This window comes from Rhinolophus sinicus, linkage group LG05, assembly GCF_036562045.2.
Source record: "Rhinolophus sinicus isolate RSC01 linkage group LG05, ASM3656204v1, whole genome shotgun sequence".
Classification (NCBI taxonomy): Eukaryota; Metazoa; Chordata; class Mammalia; order Chiroptera; family Rhinolophidae; genus Rhinolophus; species Rhinolophus sinicus.
Genome location: NC_133755.1, coordinates 140,514,375 through 140,538,218, shown reverse-complemented (window position 1 = coordinate 140,538,218; position 23,844 = coordinate 140,514,375). Strand labels below are relative to the sequence as shown.

The window sequence follows — 23,844 nt, the reverse complement described above, 5'->3', positions numbered from 1 at the left end:
TGGGGTGAGTAGGCCCAGTGTTAGCTGATGGGTCATTTGTTCCCAGAGGGCAATTTGACCCTCCAATACCTAGCAGGCTGTTTGGAGTATGACAGACACTCAATAATGTTTGTTGAATGTATTGTCAAAGCCAAAGAATTCATTATAATTAATCATCTTATCCTGGTGACTGCCCTAGTCACGCTGAATCTATTTTCAAACCTCTTTGCTGGTGAGTTTAGAAATATATATATATTCTTTTTTTTTTTTTTAATTTTTTAAATAACATTACCAAATGTACCACGCATGCCAGTGTGGTCCAAGGCTTCTGGCAAGTCAAAGATGCAGAGTGCAGATGCTATCTGCCTACTTTCCTTTGGTTTAAACATATTTCAAATGATTTCTGTGTTTTCCAGACTTGCAAATATGCACTCATTGTAGAAAATTTGGTGAACTACAAAGAAGAAAATAACAATATCTCTTAATCACACCATATTGCAATAGCAATGTTAAGATGTATATATTTTCCCTCTTTTGTGTGGGGGATGGGATGCCTGTTGTGTATGTATATATACATATATATGTATGTATTCATATATGTATATATGGTTTTGATCCTGCTTCTTTCATTTAATGTTAAATTGTGATCATTTTTAATGGATTAAATAGTGATTGTGGCGTTTTCCATTGTATGAATAGACATGATTAACCATTCACCATCCTGTTACCGTGCAATCAAATGTTCTCATATTTGATATTATAAATTACACGTAGTTAGCATTCTGGTATCAAATATTTGCTCACTTCCCTGATTATTTCGTGATGAAAGAATATGCCCCCTTTCTTTCGTGAAAGAAAGAATGGATAGACTTGACTGAATAAAAATATTAAATTTCTATACATGAAAAATCCTAAATAAAATTAAAGGCAAAGAAATCTCGGAAAAACTTTTGCCACAATCTATTAAAATTCTTATCATTTCATGCACTGGTTTCCTTTCACTGAGCCTAATTTTTTTTTCATGTTCTCATGACCAGGCACTCATTCTGATTTCTTAAACCCCTGTACGATAATCTCATTTGATTTAGGTAAAGTCCTTTCAGTGACGCGTACAGTTCCTTGCTCACATCCTGGATACCGTGCAGTAATATCTATCCTCCTCCGCTGGGACTTACAGGGATTATCTCACTCTAATCATTACATTTGTCTTTACTTGTCATTGCAAGTCCCTGAGTAACCTCTGAATATTTCTCTTGGAAACAACTTAAAAATAATTAAATAAACTCAAACGACTGTGTGCCATGAGCGGGATGTTTCAATGTGACATAGTCCTTGCCTTTGTAAAACGTCCGGTCAACTGGGAAACAAGACATACCCACATGATAAGTAAACCTGGGTATAGATGGTAATAAAATTACTGGACATTTCTATTTAGTAAACCTTACTCACCTTACTCTGTTTTCTATCATTTCTGCAATTCCATTGGCCTGTGCTTTCAACACACCTGAATCTTACTTCTGATTGCTTTACCCCTGAGATGATTTCAATCAACATGTTATGGTTATAAGGTTTTACCCAAATGATCACCATGGTAGAAGAATTTCTATCTGTTTTGTTTGCTACTATATCCTCAGAACAGTGTCTGGCACATAGTATGTGCTCAGTTAGTAGATGTATGAATTTACTGTATGCATTAATAAAAATATGTATTTTTTTCTTCAAGTGCAGACTATTAGCAAATGTTTATATACTTAGGTTGACAAGAAGTATAGTCAGTTCAAAGGAGAAACTGTCATGGGCAAGAGCTATAGCTCAAATATCAGACCATTGGGGGTCAAATATTGCGTCTGGAGTTTCCCAGCTTTGTAATATTGGGCAAGTCCATTAATTTCTTCCAGACTCAGATTTTTCTGCTGAAAAATGTGGATGACAGAACCTACTCTGCTGGGCTATTAATAAGGAGGAAGTGAGGTCATTTATGTAAAACTTAGCATAGTACCTGGCACATAGTAAGTATTCAGTAATGTTAGTTATTACTATCTGTAAACGTTTTGCCCTTCCTTACGATCCCTCAATATTATTAAACTGCAACCTGTTCTCCGGGACATAGAAATATTCATGATGAGGGAAAATATACTTTGGAGTTAGACCTGGCTCTGCCACTTGTGTGAGACACTCCTCAGCACTTCAGTTTGTTTATCAGTGAAGACATGTAACATGATCCCTGCATAGGGTTACGCTGAGAACTAAAATGAGATACTGTGTGCAAAGTGCCTATAACATGTTCAATAAGTACTTTTTCTCTCTTTTGTCTTGGTTCAATTTTTGAACACCCCTCTATGATTGCACTGCCAAGCATGTATATCTCTCTTTCCACTGCAGTGTTCTTCAGTTTATTTGATATGACACACAGAATTTAATACTTTTTTTTTTTTAACTGGGGAACAGTGTGTTTTTCCAGGACCCATCAGCTCCAAGTCAAGTCATTGTTTTCGATCTAGTTGTGGAGGGCGCAGCTCACTAGCCCATGTGGGAATCGAACCGGAGACCTGGGTGTTGTGAGCACTGCGCTCTAACCAACTGAGCCAACCAGCCACCCCGCAATAATACATTTTTATATCACAACCATGTCACACTCATGTGTGATAGAAAAAATGTTTTTTCACCAAATAATACTATGTATGATACCTGTATTAATTTGCTAGGGCTGCCATAACGAAGTACAGCAGTCTGGGTGGTTCAAACAACAGAAATTTATTTTCTCACAATTCTGAAGGCTAGAAGTACAGGATCAAGGTGTTAGCAGGGTTGATTTCTTCTGAGGCCTCTTTCCTTGGGTGGTAGATGGCGTCTTCTCCCTTTGTTCTCACATGATCTAGCCTCTGCATGTGCCCTTCCCATAAGGACTGAAGTCATCTTGGAGGGGCCCACCCTAGGACTTCATTTTTACCAGAATTTCCCCTTTAAAGGCCCTATCTCCACAAATGGTCACATTCTGAGGTTCTGGCGGTTAGGACTTCTGCATACGAGAATGAATTGGTGAGAGGGATATAGTTCAGTCCATAACAATGCCCTTGATATTTTTCTCTTTTATTTCGTTAAAGAAAACGCTATACAACCAAGTTGAATGTTGCAACCCACTAAACTGATTACCAGACCACGGGGTGAAAGGCACTGCTCTAGGGGGTTGTGTTGGTTTATCAGGTTAGTGTGCAATTGGCACCAGCATTAGGACTGGCCTTGGATGCATTGCAGATGCAGCCCCAGAAGCTCAAAACATGTAAGAGAGTGGGAAGATCAGAGTGGACAACCTGCCCCAAACACATAACAGTTTTCTTAGTTGGGAGGTCAGCAAACTTTTTCTATCAATGGCCGAATAGTAAGGCCATTATGTGGCTCTGCAGGCCGTACAGTCTCTGCCGAGACAGCTCTGCTGTTGTGTCATGACAGCAGCCACAGACAAGATGTAAACCAGTGGGTATGGCTGGGTTCCAATACTTCATTTATATGCACTGAAATTTGAATGTCTTATCATTTTAACATGTCATGAAATATTCTTTGAGTGCTTTTTTCAACCATTTCAAAATGTGAAAACCATTCTTACTTACTTCATGGGCTGTGCAAGGACAGGAAGTGAGCCAGATCTGACCCAGAGGCTGTAGTTTGCCTACTCTTGCACTGAATGCTAAAGCCAAGTCATGTAGCTAAAGGCTCTCAAAGAATTGGTCTGGATGATTTTCCTCAGTCCATGTAAATTCTTAACTGATTATCATGTGCGACTCTTGTGACTTATCTATATTCTCAGCTGGAAAATCTCTGTAGCCACTCTTAATAAAAAATTATTTAAAAAGCAAATGTTATTTTCTTACCAGAGAGAAAACTTCCTTCTTAAATGACCCACAAAATCATTGTTTGTCAGATGGTTAAGTTAGGAATAGAATTAGCATCAGAAAGTCTACACAAAAACAACAGAGTTTGCATCTAAACTGTCTCCTTTGGGAAGTGAATATTCAGGGAAATGAAGTGGCCAAAGACAGAGCAGCTCAGCTCCAGGGGCCCTGTCCCCATGCTTTCCTTTTAGAGTGAGAGTGAGTGAGGTTTCCTGCCTGGGAACCCCACATCCTTCATAGTCTTCTCTCACACGGTTTCTTTCCCAAAGCAGAATGTAGGCCATAGTGAGCTTGGCCCTCTTTCACTGCCTGTGGGGGCTGCCTGAAGTCCAGGATGCCATATAAGCGCCCAAGTCAGTCTTCCTACCAGAGGGTCATAGAGAACACAGCTGTCTGAGAAAGCCAGAGTCTGGCCATATAGTTTCTGCGCTCGGAGGAATTAACTTCAGTGGTAGGTGGAGCAATTGTGTGGAGCACATGTCTAACAATGGGCTCTCCCCTGCACAGACTTTGACCAGAAACAGGAGAGGGCCTAACGTAAAGGCAGATGTCCAGCTGCCCCCAAAACTGGGGGACAGAATTCTCTCTCCATCTGTGTGATGCTGGGCTCTGAGGTAGGTCAGAACTCCACCTCATGACCATGTGTATTCCACAGTGGGAATCCGAAGAGCCCAGAAATTGACAAAAGACAGGCATGGGGTCCTCAGAACTAGTTCCATGTTTCAGACTGGCAGGTGGATACTATCCATCTATCCACAGCAAGGCTGCAGAGGCAAGCCGAACTGTCACTGCTTCATTGACTGGAATGAGATGATCTCACATGGTGACTCTAAAAGGGACATGTTGAATGCATACTGTATGCTACAAAAAGAAAATACCTTTATCCCCAGGGCTTTCCCATCTAGGGATGCTACAGACAATAAACCAAAGCCCTAGGAAACTTTTTTAATTGACGTGAAAAAAATTGGACTTGCACATCCAAATTTTCACTTTGAAAAAGCCAGTAAGATAAAATTAAAATGATTTGTATTATTTTATTTTGAAACTGTTTGCTTCATGCCACCCTAACATATAATAATAAAATAGCTTTGACATGACAGTCATCTTAAGTGAATAAAAAACACAATTAAATGAAATGGCACTTTTAAGCTTTTAGCAAAGCAAATTTTTGAATTACCTTGCTTAGATTAAATTGCTGTGTTCTCTTGCTTTCAGTTCTTATAAGAGCTCTGTTCAGCCTCTGGTTTCACTGCATTAACCACCGAGATTTCTTTTTAATTGAAGTACAACGTTCGTACAGAAAAGTACGCAAATTGTTAAGTGCACTGATAATGAATACGTATGAAGTGAACAATCCCCTGTAACCAGCAGCCAGATGGAGAAAGAACATCACCCAAACACCGAAGCCCATTAGACCCTTTCCGTTAGACCCTTTCCGATCCCTAACCACCCCACTCCTACCAAAGGTAACTGATAACATGATTTCTCACATAAGTTGGTTTTGTCTGTTTTGAACTTTATATAAATAAAATCGTGAGTATGTACTCTTGTGTCTCTCTCGACATTATATTTGGGAGATTAACCCAAGTTGTTATGAGTTGTAGTTTGTTCATTTTCACTTCTGTGTAATATATTGTATAACTATACCAAAATTTATCTTACCCGTCTCTCATACATGGGCTTTGGATTGTTTCTAGTTTGCAGCTATTACAGAGAGTACGACTAGGAGCATTCTTACATATGTCACTGTGTGAGCACCTGTAACATTTCTGTAGGATAGATTACTTGAAGGTGAGATCCTGGGTCATAGGATATGTGTATGTTCAGCTTTAATAGACACTGCCAGTTTTCCAAAGTGTCTTTATCAGTTTGCACTCTCACCAGCACTGTATTAGCATTCCAGTTGCTCCATATCCTCACCAAGACTGTGGGTTTTCTCTCTGTCATTTTTAGCTAATCTGGTAGGTGTGTATGGGAAGTGCATTGTGATTTTAATTTATTTTTCTTTGATGACTAAACTAGAGCATCTTTTTATATGTTTATTGGCCATTTGGATTTCCTTTTTTGAGAAAGTTCTTAAGTATTTGCCCCTTTCTTTATTGGATTCTGTCTTTTCCTTAAGGATGTGAGGGAGTTCTAGATATACGTATTGCAATTATCATGTCCACTATGTGGCCTACTGTTTGATTCTGTTGATGTCATTTGATAAATACATTCTTAATTTCCTTCATGGTTACATTTTCTTGTGCTGTTCTTTAAAAATCACTACCCTTTTTTGCAAGGGATGAAGGTGTTCTCTCTTGTTTTCTTCTAAAAGTATTATTATTTCATCTTTCACATTTAGTTCTACCACCCATGATTTTGGCATGGTGAAGGTAGAGGTTACGATTCATTTTATTTAATATGTATACCTAGTGTATTCATTTCCTAGGGCTGCCATAACAAAGTACCAGAAACTGGGTGGCTTAAAACGGTACAAATGTATTTTCTCTCAGTTCTAGAAGCTGTGAGTCCAAATTCAGGTGTCAGCAAGGCCCTTTCTAGGGAAGAATCCTTCCATGCCTCTTCCAGCTGCTGGTAGGAGCTGGTAATCCTTGGTGTTCCTTGGCTTGCAGCTGTATTGCTCTGATCTCTGCCTCCATTGTCACATGGCCTTCTTCCCCTCATGTCTCTCTGTCTGCATTTGTTTCTTCTTATACGGACACCAGTCATGTCGGATTTAGGGCCCCCCCTAATCCACTATAACCTCATTTTAACTAATTACTTCTGCAATGGCCTTAATTCCAAATACAGTCACATTCTGAGATACTTGGGGTTAGGTCTTCAATATATCTTTTTGGAGGACATAATTCAACCCACGGTACCCAGTGAACCCACTGCTATTAATTGAACTTCAGTGCCCTCTGTCATAAATTAAATGATTATCTCGCTAGGTTGGATTTTGGACCTTCTCTTTTGTTCTGTTGGTCTATTTGTCTATCCTTGCACAAATAGCACACTGTTTTAAGGGCTGTTATTTTATAGTGAATTTTGATATCTGACTAGAGTAAGTCGTCTAGCTTTGTTCTTATTCTTCAAGATTATATTGGTTTGGGGCACTTTGCATGTCCATAAAAGTTTTAGAATCTGCTTGTAAATTTCCACTGGAGGTGGGGGGCAGGGAAAACCATTTTTTAAATTAAAATTGCATTGAAGATGCAATTTTGGAGAAGAACAGACTTCTTAAAAATACTGAGACTTCCACTCCACACACATGGCGTAACCCTCTACTATTTAGGTCTTCTTTAATTTCTCTCAATAATGTTTTGTAGTTTTCATATCTTTTGTTGGATCGTTCCTAGATATTTGATATTTCTTTGATAAAGGTTTGTTATGATGAAATAGAAAGCAGAGAAAGAGAAGAAAAGCTTCTACTGGGTTTACTACTCCACATTATTAAGGAGTTTTTCCCAAGTTTACCAAGCTTAGCAGCGCTAAGATTTAAGTCGAGGTCTCACTGACTCCAAAGAGAGCTGGGCAAATAAATTAGTTATCACTTCAAAAATGCAGTTTTTATAAAAAGTGAAATGGTTCAAAACGTGGGATCCTCCAGGGTGGGTAAAATAGGTACTCGGTAGAGAAAAGGTAAAGGTGTTGCTTCACCCACATTGCCACATGGAGAACCTGCACACAGGCTGGAAGAGATACCAAGCACAGGATGCAGATATTGGATGGGCGAGGGGATTAGAGTAGGATTTGCAGTGTGATTAGGCCCTTGAGGTTCCCCAGAAGTGCCCAGGGGCCAGCAGGATGGTCGAGTGGGTAGTGTTTTGAGTCCTTTCCCACTTGAACCAGGGCTGTTCTGTTCCACTTTTATCTAGTATATTGGAATTGCGCATACACCTTTGAAATGCACAAACGTGTGTGTATGTGTGTGTGTGAATGTGAATACACACAAGGTTCTCATACTAAAAAAACATAGCTTAAAAACTACCAGACTGGATATCCTTTAAATTTCCGTTCAGCCCCAGGATTCGGGGATTCTAATGCTGTAGCCAACCCACACTCCCAGGGCTCCACACTCATCATTATTACCCTTGATCTTGGCAGCACTGTGATACTGTGTGCATTTCACGAGCCTCCCCAGGAGCCACTGACCAATGTCTGTTTGGAGGGTCTTGAGAGTGGTAATCAGGTTGGAAGAGGTCTTGAGGATTTCTCCAGCACCTGCACTTGCATTGGCGTGAAGTAGCGTTTCTGTTCAGACTCTGGATACAGATCCCTAGAAATAGCTTCACATACAAGGGCAAGTCAGAAATAATTCAAGTATACGATAACAACCACAGAGTTAATGTTTTATTTTTACCTGATGCACAAGTGATATGATCACTTGACAGAAATTCGTTGCCAGAAATAAAACGAAGACATAATTATAAATATATACTTAATTCTCATGAGTCTGATGGAAACAGAATCTTTTTATTCCAATGGCATTTACTTCATTTATTTCTTCCCCAAATAAACTGGGCACCCTCAGCCTAAAAGTTTAAACAAAACATTAATAATTACAATAATATTATTATAATTATAATTACTATTATTATTAGCAGGAGGAAGATTAGGAAGAAAAATTATGTCACTCTCCCTTCTCCTTGGAGTTGATGGAGATTACAGGGGGCAAGGAGAAGTCCTAAAACCCCACCCAACCCCTCAAGTCACCCCTTTGCATGACTCAGCACAACCATTTGTGCCAGTGCACCCAAAATATATATGTGTCTCGTGTGCTTCAGAGCCAGCCTCGTGGGCAGCTGCAGATAAGCTCGTGTGCTGGTTTGGTGGTGTCTTGCCCCATGGTGAGTCTCTGATTCCCTCTTGCCCTGGCAATGGCCGACGAGAAAGGAGCAGCCGGCCTTTTGCAGTTTGACCTTCCTACCTCCTTATCCCATAGTTGGTAATTCCTTCTGTTGGCTGAATGCCTTCTGTGCTCATCTCCCTTTCTGCCCATCTCTCTTTCTCTTTTCTTCTGCTCTTTGCTCCACCTCCAGCAAATAAAAGAAACAGCAACCACTAACTTGCTTGAGTCTCCCCAGCTTGCTGGAGTAAAGCCAGAAGAATTAGGGTCCCTGCAGGCAAGGGAAGCAGATGGGTCAGTGATGCCTTCTCACAGCCCCTTCCCCACGAGGGGGAAGGTCACAGTCATACAGGAGGCGTGGTTTCCTAGGGAACCCAGTGTTTCCTGATTCCCATCCTCCTCCCTTGCGGTGGGCTTTGTTTGTGCTCTTGCTTACTTAATATATTATCCTACCTTTTGGAACACTTTAATTTTTCAGACAATTGACTTTGAACTTGCAGAGAATATTGTAGCATGGCAGGAGTCAGAACTGTATTTTAAATCTATCGTTATTTTTGTGCACAAGCTGTTTAGTGTGTATCTCACATTGCACAGAACAGCCATAGCCACAGGAGAGAGCTCTAGAAGGGAGGGAAGTCACTGTCCCTGCCTTCCCCCACCCCATTCTTTGCTTTTGAAAATAAAACTCAGTAAAGACTCACACAGCTGTTCCCTAGCAAGTGGGCTCTGCAAGTGTGTGCTGGCTTTGTCACCAGCCTGCACAGGCTAGAAGACTTGGACCCTCCCATTACAAAACTTGCATAATTTGGTCACAGAGGTGAACCAAAAAAGGATAAAGCCCTTTAAATGCAACGAAATGACCAAAAATGCCTTCTCTGTGCCAGGTATTGGGCCAGGTAAGGTGCCAGTATTTCGAAAATAAATACAGAGTAGGTTCTTGCCCTCAAGGAGCTGGCCTTTTCCCTCAAAGCAGACAGTGTAGTTAGCTCTATATTACAGGTATAAGTAGAGTGAGATTAATTCCAGTGCAGGGAATTGGGCAAGAACTTTAGGGAAGGATTTATATTAGAGTTGGGTTTGAGGAGCCGGTTGGTTGTGTTCCATTCTTGCAGGTGGAGGTAAGGGCGTATAAGAGGGAAGAAACAGGCCAGGTGAAAGCCCAGAGGAGGGATACATGCTGGAAACATCAAATACTTTGGTAAGGCAGGGTGTGAGGGAGGAAAAAGAAATGGAAGATAAGGCTGCGGTGGGTGTGGAATGATGTTGGGTGGCTTTGAGTACAAAGCTGAAGCGTATGAGTTTGTGTAAGTCGTTGGTTTCTTTAGCAGTGCAGTGTTACCGAGCCTGGAGGTTCCTAGAAGGTGGCCAAGAAGCACTGCAGGGGCAGAGGGCCAGAGCAGCTCCTTACTTTTCCGTGTTGTGTTCTGGGGTAGTGTCTTTTTTTAAAAGCGTGTTTCACTTAAAAAAACTGAAACCCGTTGGTATATGTCAAAGAGACTCATACCTTTATCCAATCAGTCAGTCAACAAATATTTATTAGGTGTCTCCTGCATACCTAGGCCTGTACTGCATTCTGATCAAAGAGCACTGAAGTCAGTGGCATGTTAACAAGAGCCGCTGAGTCAGCAGCCCGAGTCTCTGCCACCCACTAACTGTAAGACCTTTAGGAAGTCTTCTGGCCTTGGTGGGACCAGTTTCTGCATTGAGGGAAAATGCAGGTCTGGGCTAGTAAGTCCTTCTCAGCTGAGACGTTGTAGAACTGGCCTGATCAGTGCTGTAATCCGAGCTTCCATGTGTGTCAATCGAGTTGGTAAAGGAGAAACCAGAGTCAAGCCAGTTTGGAGATGATAGCAAGAAATTCTGTGAGACATCTTAAGAGTCTGAGTGAGGCCTTTCACTTGTTTATTCAACACGTAATACTCAATGCCAGCCACAGTGCTGAACATTGGGAATATAGCGGTGACCAAAACAAAGTCCCCACCCTCAAGGTACTCTCTATCTAGGGGTCAGCAGAGGAACTAGAAGCATGGATGATAGATCTAGGGATGTAGTTTGAGACACATGACAAGGGGTGGTAGGTAGAAGTATATGCGGTACCAGGGAAGAGAAAGCAAAAAGGTTTGGAGAGAAAAAGAGACCTGAGGTGATAGAACCTAAGGAATATTCTGTGAAAAACCAACTAATGTTCACTCCATGATGGCACATTCTTCATCAAGCCAATACAACAAACCCACTCCCAAAACTATCTTCTTGTGGCTAAGAAGCTATGACACACTAAAGCGGTAATGTCCATTTGGACACCCAGTTTTCCTTGAGTACATCGTTTTTGTATATGAAGCAAAATTACACCAAAGCCATATATGGTTTTATATAATATATTTTGTCGTGTATAATGCACACACACGTTTTTGGCCCAAACTTTTCTGGGGGAAAAAATCTTCCATTTTAATTTTTTAATTCAAATTGTATTTGTTTACATTTAAGTACTTGTTTTATGTGTTATAAAGGAATTTTAGCATTTATTCTTTAACACATTATGGTACAAGAAATTTTATTTGACAAATAATTACAAAACACAAGAACAGATACAAGATACAAGAAATTTTGTGTACTGGTAACATATTTACGATATTTACGCATCATATTAGGTTGGTGCGAAAGTAAAAGGTTAAAAATAATTGCAGAAACCACAATTACTTTTTCACCAACCTAATAGAAGGTGAAGAACTCTTCGTTGTTGCAAGTTCATCATATGTTCAACAAAACTGATTATCATATTCCAGGGTATTATTTTGCATACAGATATCGTTATTGATTTCTAGAGTTACACTTTTAACTCATAAGCATAAATAAGAGAATTGAAAACATTTATATACAGATACGGAATTAGTACTACCCATGTATAATGCGCATCCTTATTTTTCCCTCACAAATTTGGACCAAAAAATGTGCATTCTACACGGCAAAATATGGTAATAGTAGGTCTATTTAGTTTCCTCAGAAAGGTCTTTAATAAGTGCCACTGAGGTGTAAAAATGAATGGGTGACTACCTAAGCTGCTAGCCCCTCAAATCTTTTCCCAGACCAGCTGGCTTTCTCTCTCTTTTTTTCTCTTTTCCCCAAGTTGTTGGAGTGGATTCAAAAGCGGATTCTGAGAGCCTCAAGCTCTTCCTTATTTATCCTTCAGTAATTACATGTCACAGGTTGTCTTCCCTATTAGAATCTGAGGCTAGGCAATTAGTCTCCCATTGTCTTTGCAGGAAATGACATCCATGTGACTTCTGGGGAAGGCAACTGTTGATCTCTCTGATTAAAATAATTTGGAAAGCGTTCAGCACTTCCTCTGGTTGATCATTTAGACTGGCTCATTTAGAAAGCTTTTGGAAATGGGCAAAGCGAACAATGGTTGTCAGAACCGGAAATACTACTGGTCAGTTCCCTGAACAAAATAAGTCTCCAAACTGTCGCTCTAGTCTGGATGCACTGACTTGTCTAGACTCTTTGGCATGTGGCTGAGCCCAGTGCCTGGGTATTCTGTTCCTTTTATAATGTTTTATTGGGGATGTTTTCCAGCTTCAGATAATTGAAAATTCAACTCCAGGAGGCCTGAACAATAAGAAATTAGGCAATAATACATATATAGAATTGTACACTTGAAACCTATATAATTTTACTAACCAAAGTCACCCCAATAAATGTAATTTAAAAAAAAAACATACTGAGGGGTAGGGTTGGGGAAACCCTATAAATTATATCTCAATTAATCTGTTATAAAATAACACAATGAAGAATAAATTTTAAAACATGCACAATTTAAAAAAAAATTTTATTGGAAATTCAGTGGTTCCGCAGACTTGAGGGTTGACCTAATGCAATTCCTCCCCACCACTCTGCTTCCCTGTGTTTTTTATACCTTTGCCCTCCTCTCTGGGTCAGCTTTATCTTTAGGTGGGAGCAAGATAGCTATGGAAGTTCTAGATGTCACATCCCACACAACATTCAGAAGGGGGGATTTCTCTCCGAAGAATGGGGGAAGTTCCCTGCAAAACATTTTTGTTATCTTGTTGTCCTGAATTGGGACATGTGTCTATTCTTGAACCAACCACTGGCAATGGGTTTCCCTTAGAATAATGCATCTCAAACTTTAGTGTGCACCCAGATCACCTGGGGATCTTGTAAAAGATCCTGAGTCAGTAGGTTTGGGGTGGGGCCTCAGAGCTGATGTTTCTCAGAAGCTCTCAGGTGATGCTCATGTTGCCATAGACCACTCAGGTCCCAACCCTCCAGCTGGGGCTGCTGTCACCTGCCCATGAGGCACTGTAGCTGAAGGAATATGGGGGATCCGTTAGCAAGAAGGAGGAGGGAATGGCCCCATGCAGACGAGCATTGTATTAGAGATAACTTGTTCCCTGTGTGTAATGAAAATGTTCCCTTTAAACTAGGGGCCACACAATAGTCTATGATACGGATTAGAAGGAAAAAAATACATGCAGTACAATGTGTTGTTGTGTGGGGACCCTTGTAAACATCTACTTACTATTTATTTGTTTTTTATTTTATTTTTCTCCCTTCTTACGCCTCCTTCCCCCCACTCCGGTTCAAGCCGTTGTTTCTCAGTCTAGTTGTGTAGGACACAGCTCCCTGGCCCATGCTGGTATTATGAGCCTTGCGTTGCCCCAGGATGAGGCAGTTAGTCGCCGATCATCAGTCAGCCATTCACAGCAGCTCACAGCAGCTCTTGCTGGTTGCCAGCCCCTCACACTGGCTGCCGGCCACTCATGCCGGCCACAGGCTGCTCATGGTAGCACGTGGTAGCACACAGTAGCCCACGGCAGCACACAGCAGCCCATGGCAGGTCCCACAACCTCCATCTGCTCACGGCAGCCCAGCTCCAGGGAGAGCTGTTGTTCACAATCTTACCTGTAGAGGGTGCAGCTCACTGGCCCATATGGGAATCGAACCGGCGACCTCGGCGCTAGGAGCACGACACTCCAACCACTTGAGCCACTGGGCCAGCCCCTTAGTATTTATTGATGAAGGTATATGCATGATAATTGCCAAAACAGGAGACAAAACAGTCTTGCTGCCCTTTCATCTATCATTCATCTATTTTTTATGTAGTACTGTATATCTAGTGTGTCTACAAAAGAAACAAAATGAAATGGATTTAAATGTCCTTAAGAATAAAAAGAATGTGCCAAGTCCAGCCTTTGTTCTCTGAGTAGATATCTCATCAGTCCTAGTTACTGGGATGGGAGAATACACCCCCACTTGTCCTAAGAGTCACTTGACATGATGTCAGACATAAAATATGCTGCTAGTGGTGAATTTCTGCCAAAGCAAATGGTCACAATGCCCTTATGAGTGGTTTTCAGTGGAGAATATCATTATTCTCTCTTCATTTGAAAAGGAAGGACTAGTCTGTTATATTCTTGTTTTTCTTGGCAAAAGACAGAGTCCTGAGCTGCAACTATTTAGGAAAAAGGCTGGTAAAACTGAAGGATCAACGTCCATCATGAGGCTGACCCATTACAGGTTCAGTGGGGTTCAGAGTAAAATATGTGGCCAGGTATTGAGTAGACCTTCCTGAGATGGTCACTCTTGGCGGGGTTAACATCTCTGACCTCATATGCAAAGACATTATTCAGGAAGGGAGATGGAATTTCACTGCTCCATCTACTGGACCCGCCTGCCCTGAAACCATGGGCTCACATAGCAACTCTTAACTGGCCTTACCTACATGGGTCACCAATGCACCTGTACTTAGGAAATCACCAGCTATTCATTCTTTATCTGTGCAAAGGCCCTGCAAGATTGAGAGATTCTCAGCTTCTCTGGATTAGCTTGGGAAAGCTGCTAGACTTGAAGCTCCACAGAGGTGGGAATTGTGCTTATGTCACACAGTATGTCAGTAGAATGATTAAAGAGCTGGCTGGTCTGTTCCTGGGAGATGTGTCAGTCAGTAGCACGGACTAAGCATTCACTCTCTAAAGAGGAAAAGTAAAAGCAGAGAACATTTTGTTGCCTAATTTTAGTATTTTATACTCTAAATATGGAATGTTGAGGTGCCCGTCTACATATTTAGGACCTCCTAGAATGCCAAAAAGAGATGAGATAATATTAATATTAGCTGAGCCTGTGTAGGAGAAGCAAGATTGTACTGTTATTCACTGATTGATTCAAACGATGCTCACTGAATGCCTTCCTGCTGTGCCTGCTGTGAGGCAGGACGTTATTAGCCGTGGGAGGGATACAAAAATTGGGAAAAAATAGGGCTTTCCCTTAAAACTTAAAAAGTAGGATACAGTCAGTACATTTAAAGTATCTATATCAAATAAAATAAAATTTTTATAAAGAGAAAAACAAAGAAGGGTAAGATAATACAAAATTGAGAAAATCAAGGTAGAAAGAGCTCAAAAAACAATGAGCATGAAGCTAGGCCTTAAATTTGGGGCTCTTGACCTGGGTCCGTGAATGAAATTCAGGGCGTCTGTGAACTTTGAAAGGGAAAAAAATTACCTCTTTATTTTCACTGACTCTTACCTGAAATCTGACATTTCCTTCTATTATGAAAGTAACATTAGCTATTTGTCACCAAAACAGATAATGGGAATTTTCATATTACATTATAGTTAAAGACACCCTGATATCATTTATGCCCAGGCGTACTTCAGAATTGCAATAGTTACTAGACTTTTGCTGGCATTTATTTAAATATTGGAAGAAGAACATCACAATTTTGTTACATGTTTTGATAACTGTACATCAGTATACTTCTTTTGCATTTCATATGTTAATTTCAAGCATTTAAAAACATTATTTTGAGAAACGTATCTCTAGCTGTTATGACACAAAGAGGTAAAGAGCCCCTGCCTTAGAGAACAGCTAGGCCTCCAACAGCACTTATGGGACAGAAACTCGGGAAGGAACTGGCGTGCCGAAAGGGTCCGGCAGGACAGGTGATTGGGTGCCACAGCATCTGACAGGAAGATGTGGAGATGAAGCTGAGGGGAGCTGGAGTCCCAGGCTAACGTAATTTCACAGATAATATGTAGGTGATAGGAGCGGTGGGAGGCCTTTCCACTGAGGCTTTAAGTTGTGTTGAGGAAGGATGCTTTGCAGAGCTACGAGAGTCGGATTAGAAGGGAAGAAACCGGAGGCCGGGAGACAGGTTTCTACCAGGACTGATGCCAACCCGACAGTGTGATGTTGAGAACGGAGGGAAGGCTGTGAGTTGTAGCCTGCCTTCGGGACTGGAAGAGCAGGCGTGGACCATGTTTTACAGTGGGGGTGAGGAAGGCCGTGGCAGCTTTCAGGCCTGTGTGGCTAGGAGAAGGATACTTCCTCTTCACATTCACCAGCTGCTTACCCTGTGCCAGGTGCTGTTTGAAGCCTTTCTGTGTCGTTTATATGTGATTGCATTTACACTGTTTAATCCTCATAACAACCCTGTGAAGTCAGTATGATAATTCCTATTTTTCAGATTGTAAAATGAACTCTAGGAAAAGAAAAGTCAGGGTCTCACAGCCAGCAGGGGAGAAGGGAGTGTGTTATTGAAAGAAATAGGAAAGGGAAATGTTTCCGGGTGGGGGGGGATATTTTGACTTCAGCTTTAGATATTTTTGCACTGTTCTCTTGTCTTCATTTATTTTAAAGGGCCAAAAATTCAAATAAACTATTTGTAAGCACAGTTCCTGACTTTGTTCATTGTCCAGATTTTTATTTATTTGTTATTAATAAGTGCTGAGTTAATTTGTAAATTGATTTCATCTTCCTGTGAAAAACAAAGAGGAATCTGGCAGTAAGCGTGTGGTACATGGAGGGGTACCCGATACAGGGAAGACATGGTTTCCGGAAGGGAAACGCAATATGTGTATATTAAATTACTTCTGTTAAATGATGCATCTTTCCTTTTGTTGTGGTATTGTTTTTCAGGACCACTCCAGCAGCTGTATTAGAAGACATGTGGTGTATATAAAGTTTGTGATACTTGGGGGAAATTTTGGTAAGTGTCATTGCATTTATTTCTGATATCTTTTCTGTAAAATGGTACTCACAAACGAAAGCGATTGTCTTGTTCTGTGCTTCCAACTTAGACCACTAAAGTTAGACAAAGTGGAATTTTGTAATTAAGTATAACATTCAATTGGTGTTTTCTGATAGTATGATTTTTGTCTTATTATTGCTGATGTTATTAAGCAACATGAGCTTTTCAAAGATTTAATAAGAAGTCTAGATTTAGGCAAACTGTGGATGCAGGATAAAGAATACCCGTGACAATTTAGCTGATGTTCTAAGCCACCCATGGAATATAAGAGTAATAAACTTACAGACCAAAAGTGTAAAAGAGAATAAGAAGTCTCCAAAGCAGAGAGATCCTTATGGCCTCTGTGTTGAATTGAAAGAGAAACAGGCAATTAGCTGCTTGGGAACGGGAAATTAAAGAAAGCTAAAAATCCAGCGTGCCTGGGAGCCAGCCTATAAACCGGCATAACAGTGGCCTGAAACCAAGACCATTAAGATCAGCAACAATTCAGAAGACCTTGCTAGCAGTAATAAAAAGGATAGTCTTTGGGTTCAGGAAACCTGGGTGGAAATTCAAGTTCTACACTTACTGGTTGTTACATAACCTCTCTGAGCCTCAGTTTCCTCATCTGTCAAAGGAGGCTTATAATGTTACCAACCTCATCGGTTGTGAGACTAAAATGAACTAGGTAGTGCTGGGGCATAGTGGGTGCTCAATAAAGCAGTTATATTTGGTAACAGAACAGGCTTGTTTGGAAACTGGACATTTGCCGTTGACGTCAAGCAGGCGTACATCTCTCCCAGCAGAAGGGCTATTGGAGATGGGTTTGTCATGTCCCATTTGCTGTAATAGGGGGCATCACAATTGGTTACCACAGCCCCTCTTCCAGCACCGCTCCGTAACAAGCCGTGGGAACCCCTGAGACATTTTTCATCTTCGCTAACCCTATTGACCCATTCTTAGATAAATTTGGCTAATTTAACTTCCCTTCCTGTCACCTTTGGAACTAAGAGTGGTCACATTGTTTGAGCTTTGTTCAGTTTTGGAGTTAATGTTATTTAAACCAAAATAACAAGAAGAAAAAGATGGTTGGGAATAGATGGTGGCCTTGGTTTGGACCTCAATTACCATGTTCAGGCTCTAATTTCCAAACCTGTCCTCTGATTCTTTGTCTGTGCTTATTATGTAGCTTTCAAAGAGATCCACTTATTGGACTGAATTTTTTGAGCTTTGACTAAAAAAATTTGGCTTCGGGGTGGGGTCTTTACCTGTGGCTAGGGGAAATCAACCGTATCACGGCAGATGGGCCAGTGTTTAAGATCAGATGTCCACGTGACAGCCCTCCAGTTTCGTGGAATCAGAGGGCTAGATGGCCTCAGGGTTTGTCTGGCGCAATCTCCCACTAGCTAAACAAGTATCTCGCACAGAATCCCTACAGAGGAAAATTCACATTCTCGCAGTGATGAGCCTGCTCTGACCCTGAGCCACTTACTCCAATTAAAAAAGAACAATTGGGAGCACAGGAAAATTTTAGGGGATGATGAAATTGTTCTAGACCTTGATTGTGGTGGTATTTATACAGCTTTCTGCTTCTGTGAAAACTCACAGAACTAGTCAGTAGAAAGGTGAGTTTTGCTCTATGTTATTTAAACCTTCATTTTTAAAATGGAAAAAACCAAGCCGTTTAACAAATACCTGGACATTTGGCTCAAATTGTTAAAAAGAAAGAGAAAAAGAGGGGAGGGAAAGGGAGAGGAAGCAATCTAGTTTTTATATGGAACGACAATATGCACTCCATTGGACGGAGCCTGGGTCTTCTTCCTTCCTGTTGTCTGTGCCTGGACAGTGCCTGGCACATAAAAGGCTTGTGATAAATATTGATTGAATCACCTTCTGCTCTTCGTCACTTTCTAAGCAGACAGAGACAAGTCCACGGACTTTCTCGCACACCAGACCACCAGATATATTAGAAAACAATCTCCTTCCTCATTCACCTTTTCTTCTCTGGGCTGAACTAATCTCCCATTCTTTGACTCTTCGTTTTTTGGTATTATTTTCCTATCCCTCCCCACCCTGCACCTCTCCTTGACGAAGCGTGTGCTTCACCACCACGTCCTTCCTCACACTTGGCCCAGCTTTAGAAATGCTACCACTGGTCTGGCCCCGAAGTAGTACAGTGGGCCATCGTTTCTGTAGATTATGTCACTAGACACCAACCCCTAATCCTCCTCCTTCACAGTCAGTCCTGAATGCCTGATAATGAATTGTGAAGGATTTCTCATGATTGGTCTGCTAAGAATGGAGCTCCTAAAAGTAAGGAGGATGGCAGTGCAAGAGATTGGGTAACAACAAATCCATCCTCTTAAATATCTTGACTGAAATGATGCCAGGCCACCCTTATTTTCAGATAGCAGTAGTGTTGTTTATAAATCTCTCAGGGTAGTAGTGGATCACCAATCCTGATTCTTCATGATGAGTCATAGGAGGTTTGAAATTCTTAAAACTAAAACTTGTGGGTACCTTGAAAAATCTGGATTTATTTTTTTCTTGGCCATGCCAGGGGGAGATATATAAATACATAAATATAGAGAGAGCAGTGGTTCTCAATTCTGGTCAATTTTGTCCTCCCAGAGGAATTTGGCTGTGTCTGAAGACCTTTTTGGTTGTCACAACTAGGGGAGGGAAGGTGTCCGCTACTGGCATCTAGTGGATGGAGGCCAGGGTTGCTGCTAAATATCTCCAGGGCACAGGACAGCACCATACTGCAGAGTGATCCAGCTCAAGATAACAATGCTGAGGCTGAGAAAACTGATAAAGAAGTAATAAAAAAAATTTAAATGTCTAAAGTACATATTATTTTGAGGGTTTAAAATGTTAAATATTTTGACATTTAGTTATATATAAGTATTAATTAACAAAACATTAAAAAGCTTATTCGGAGACTCATAGGGCTGAAAGGGCTCCTAAGAAGATATCTCTTACGTTATCTCTGACTCCAAGCAAAAAAATGACCTAAATTAATTCAGACAGACAGATGGATATCTGAGGGCTTACTCTGATGACTGTCAACCAAAGTTAAAAGAGTCACACAACATGATCCCAGCATTCACACAAAAGAGGTTGTCTCATATTTTAAATCGCAACCCCAGCTTCTTCAGATGTATTTGTCTTTAGATGACCTCTGAGATGAAATGGTATTTCAATCTGGGCTAGTCCTTCCTTTTGAATCAAGGGTAGGGATTCTGATGTGATAAAAATGTGCTTAGGGAGGAGAGAGATCTCCTTACAGATGATTGAGATTGGATATTTTGGTACACAGGGCTATTTATTTGCATCAATTTCCTAGTGATACCACATTCTGGTTTAAATGTGAGTCGTTTAGAGCTTTTGTAGCCCAATATGTCTACATTTGCTGAAGCAGGGAGATTAAAGCAACATATGTCAAGTTGTGATATAGGACAATCCACTCAAAAAGACTTTAATTACAGGGTCTATTTTGGGAGGGTAACTGTGTCTTTTGTGAGGTATATTTTGGGATCCACTAACCCAGCTTCAGGACCAGCAATATCTTCCCAGAAAGGATGTGGTGTGTGTTTGTGGACATAAATATTTTCCTACCAAAAGCTTTGGTGTGATAATCTTTAGACTTTACTCCCTTTCATTTTTCTTTCTCTGATAACCTTTCTTCTTGCAAGAATGCTATGAAAATGCATTCTGGAAAGCCGGAGAAGAGCAGGATGAGAGATCTCATTTCAGATGGCCAAGCCCAGAGGTTTAGGGACTTTAACATTATCAGTCTGCTGTTTTTAAGATGAATAGAATTTGGAGAATGTACCAAAGCTGAGTAGTAAGCCGAGTCAAGTGAGACTATGAAAGCACCATGTTGGTGCTAAACATTTTAATATACCTATAGAGAAAACACACATTTATAGTTCCTTGTTTCCCAGCAGCCCTGGCTAATTCCTGTGGGCCATTTCCATACTCTTTCACCATGGCTAATAACCTAACGTGGCTATCTGCTTTCACTTTGGTTCCTGGAGACTTGTACCTTTTCCCTGCTCTGCCTTTGGTGGCCTCCCTCATTTCCCTTGTTAATTCCTGAGGCCTTGGCCTTAAAGGAGGGTCAGAACTTTCTGCCAGGTCAGCATTTCCTAGTCCTCATTTAAAAGTGAATGATAAAGGAGAAATTAGATCAGCAAAACAAAATTAGCTTCTTTCTCATTTACACAATGTGGGGTGAGGCGGGGAAGGGGGGGTGGAGGGAGTGTGGAGAGGAACCGAGGTAAAGAATAAGAACAAGCAATTTTATAACCCAGAAAACCAATGAGATGTAAGGGCCAAAGAAGTACTTTTAGCTTAGTGCTAAGCCATGAAGGCAATAAAGTGAGAGCAAGAAAGCTACATGAGGGAGAGGTGAGACTCTGGAGAGTCGGTGTTCTCCCAGAGGCTGTCTGCGGGCCCCTGCATCCAAATCACCTAGAGAACTTGTTTAAGAAATGTAGCTGAATCCCTGGGGTGGGATTCGCCTGCCGCTCTTGGTGGCTCTTCCACACATACGCACATTTCCGTGTACAAGTCGCTGCGCCAGTCTCCATTCTCAGCTTTACTCAGGGCTTACAGTTCCATGCGAGGTCGGAGGCAACAGCCCTGCTCAGCCTCTCAGTTCTGTGAGCATTGCTGGAAAATGTACATCACAGATCAGCCCGTCAGTGGGCAAGTCAGGCTGTGTGCATGTGGCTCCCTGCTCGGGTGTTGTGGACGGTTGGGCATCCTATCCTGGTACCCGCTTCTCTTGATCCTGAAGTAGTTCCTTGCTCCCTGAGAGAAGTGCCCTTCTCGTTCCGGGTTACTTTTGGCACCATCCTAAACCAAATGCTTTGAAGCTACTTTGAGGCTGGTCTCCTTCTTGTGGGCTCCAATAGCTTACCGTTGTTTCCCTGAAAATGAGAAAGGTTTGCTCCAAAAGACGCATTAGGACTTATGTTCCGGGGATGTCATCCTGAAAAATCTGCTAGGGCTCATTTTCCAATTAAGTCTTATTTTCGGGGAAACACGGTATGTATCTGCTATCAGCCTACACTCTAAAATTCACACTGCAGTGTGGTTTTTATCTGCAGCAACACTTATAAACCAAAATTTCCCACTTACAGAGGGGAAACGTTTTTAGAATAGTAGTAGCTGTTGTGTCTTCTAGTAGTACATGACTGGACAGCTAACACTATGAAATAGAAGTCCCCCGGGGTCCAGGGGGTTGGACCCATCCCTCAGCCCTGCCTCTGACTGGCAAGCTGCCCGTGTGAATGTGTATTATGATATCGTTTGTGCAGCTAATTTAAGTTTATAAGGAGATATGGCACCTTTGCTCCTTCCAAACCACTTCTTAGGTGGTAGAACCGGTATTATCCCCAGATAAAATCTGAGGCTCAGAGAATTTAGCATATGTCTGAGGCAGGGGGTGTTTGGGAGTGTGGGATGTTTATTGTTCACCTCTCAAAGACAAGAGGCAGGGTTGGCCTGTGATAAGCAAGGGAGTAGGGCAGAGATGGTAAATGTCCTGCCATGTCTGGGACAGGACACAGGGACCTCGTGTGCCCACTAAGAACCACTGCTCTGAGGTTGTATGGCTGATAGGCAGTAGAGCCGGACATGCACTAGAGCTGGATTCCTACCTGTGCTGTGTGCATCCAGGCCCCTTAGGGCCCTCTGCATGTTAAAGCCTTCGCAGAAGTAATTCCTACTTCACTGGGAGCTCTCAGGCATTACAGCTGAGCTCCCAGTGGCTGTTCTGCGGGTGGGTTATACCGTGGCTGCTCTCTGCACCAGAACTCAGGCACAGCTCACTCCAAGTGGAAAGAGCCTCTAAGACCTCAGTGGCCGTCTGACCAGTACCTGTCATTCCGCTGTCAACGCCCAGTGCAGGCGGGGGAGAGAGACAGAGACAGAGACAGAGACAAAGACAGAGACAGCCATCTTTGGAAAAGATCAAAGCCCGAAAGAATGACCACCCACAACCTTTGAACCAGCCTTACTGGCTGAAAAACCATTCAGATAGGGAATTAGGTGTCAGTTTCAGAAGGCTTTGATATGATATCCTCGACTTCATACCTACCTGGTTGGTTTGTACAGCCTGTAGAGCTTTGTTTCAAGTTTGATTTTGATGTCAGCCAGCAAAGAGGCCCAAGAGAGTGGCTACATCAGTTTGAATGAGCACGTATGAAATTTATTAAAGTGGTAAAAATAAAACCATTTTGAATGAAAAGGCACACAGTGAAGCTGACCTGAATATAAATGTTGAGGAAATTATAAAAAGGAGAGGTGTGAAATGATCTAAACTGGCTTTTTCCCCCCATTTTCTTTTTCTTCTCCTCCTCCTCCTCTTTCTCCCTTCCATTTCCTTTCCCCACTTTTTATTTTGAAAAATTTCAAACCTGGTTGGGAGAATGGTAAAATCAACACCTATATGTCCTTTACCTAGATTCACCAATCATTCTAAATTTGCCACATTTGCTTTCTTTTTTCCCCTTCCAATTTCATACATATAACATATATAAATTTTTGCTGCACCATTTGAAAGTTGCAAACATCTTGACATTTTTACCTCTGAATCTTTCACCATGTATCTCCTAAGAATTAGGACATTCTTTTACACAACCACAATACCATTATGGCACCTAAGATATTTAACAATAATTTCATAGTGCTGTCTAACATCCACTCCGTATTGAGACTTTCCTAATTGTCCCAGGCTAGTTGTGGTGCAGAAGGACCTACACTCTGGGTTTGTCTGTTTCTTATTGTTTAACTCACTCTTCATTTGCTGAAAATTGTTAGATCTAGAAGCTTTGTATTACTCGATGCAGGTTAAACATCTTTTGGCAAGAATTCTTCACAGGTAGCATTGCGTGCTTGATATTATATCACATCAGGAAGTGGATGATGTCAACTTGTCACACCGTGTGCAGTGCTAAGTTTGACCTCTTGGGTAAGGTGGTAGCCAGACCTCACCAATGTCCAGGTACACTTGGAGTCAGTAAGGCATCTGCGGGCTGGCACGTGGTCCTGGATGAACACCCTGTCCCCACCTACCTTTCAGTGCTTTGAGTATCAGTGGATAACCC

The 23,844-nt window shown here is 41.5% G+C and overlaps 1 protein-coding gene across 4 annotated transcripts in view; it reads left to right on the top strand.

Annotated features, from left to right (window-relative positions):
* Positions 1-23,844, top strand: part of FYN (FYN proto-oncogene, Src family tyrosine kinase) — a 204,055-nt gene that overhangs the window by 77,799 nt on the left and 102,412 nt on the right. For all 4 annotated transcript variants that reach the window (XM_019735019.2, XM_019735015.2, XM_019735017.2 and 1 more), the window contains one exon: positions 16,636-16,705. The gene's annotated coding sequence lies outside the window, so the exon portion shown is untranslated. The remainder of the gene's footprint in view (positions 1-16,635; positions 16,706-23,844) is intronic.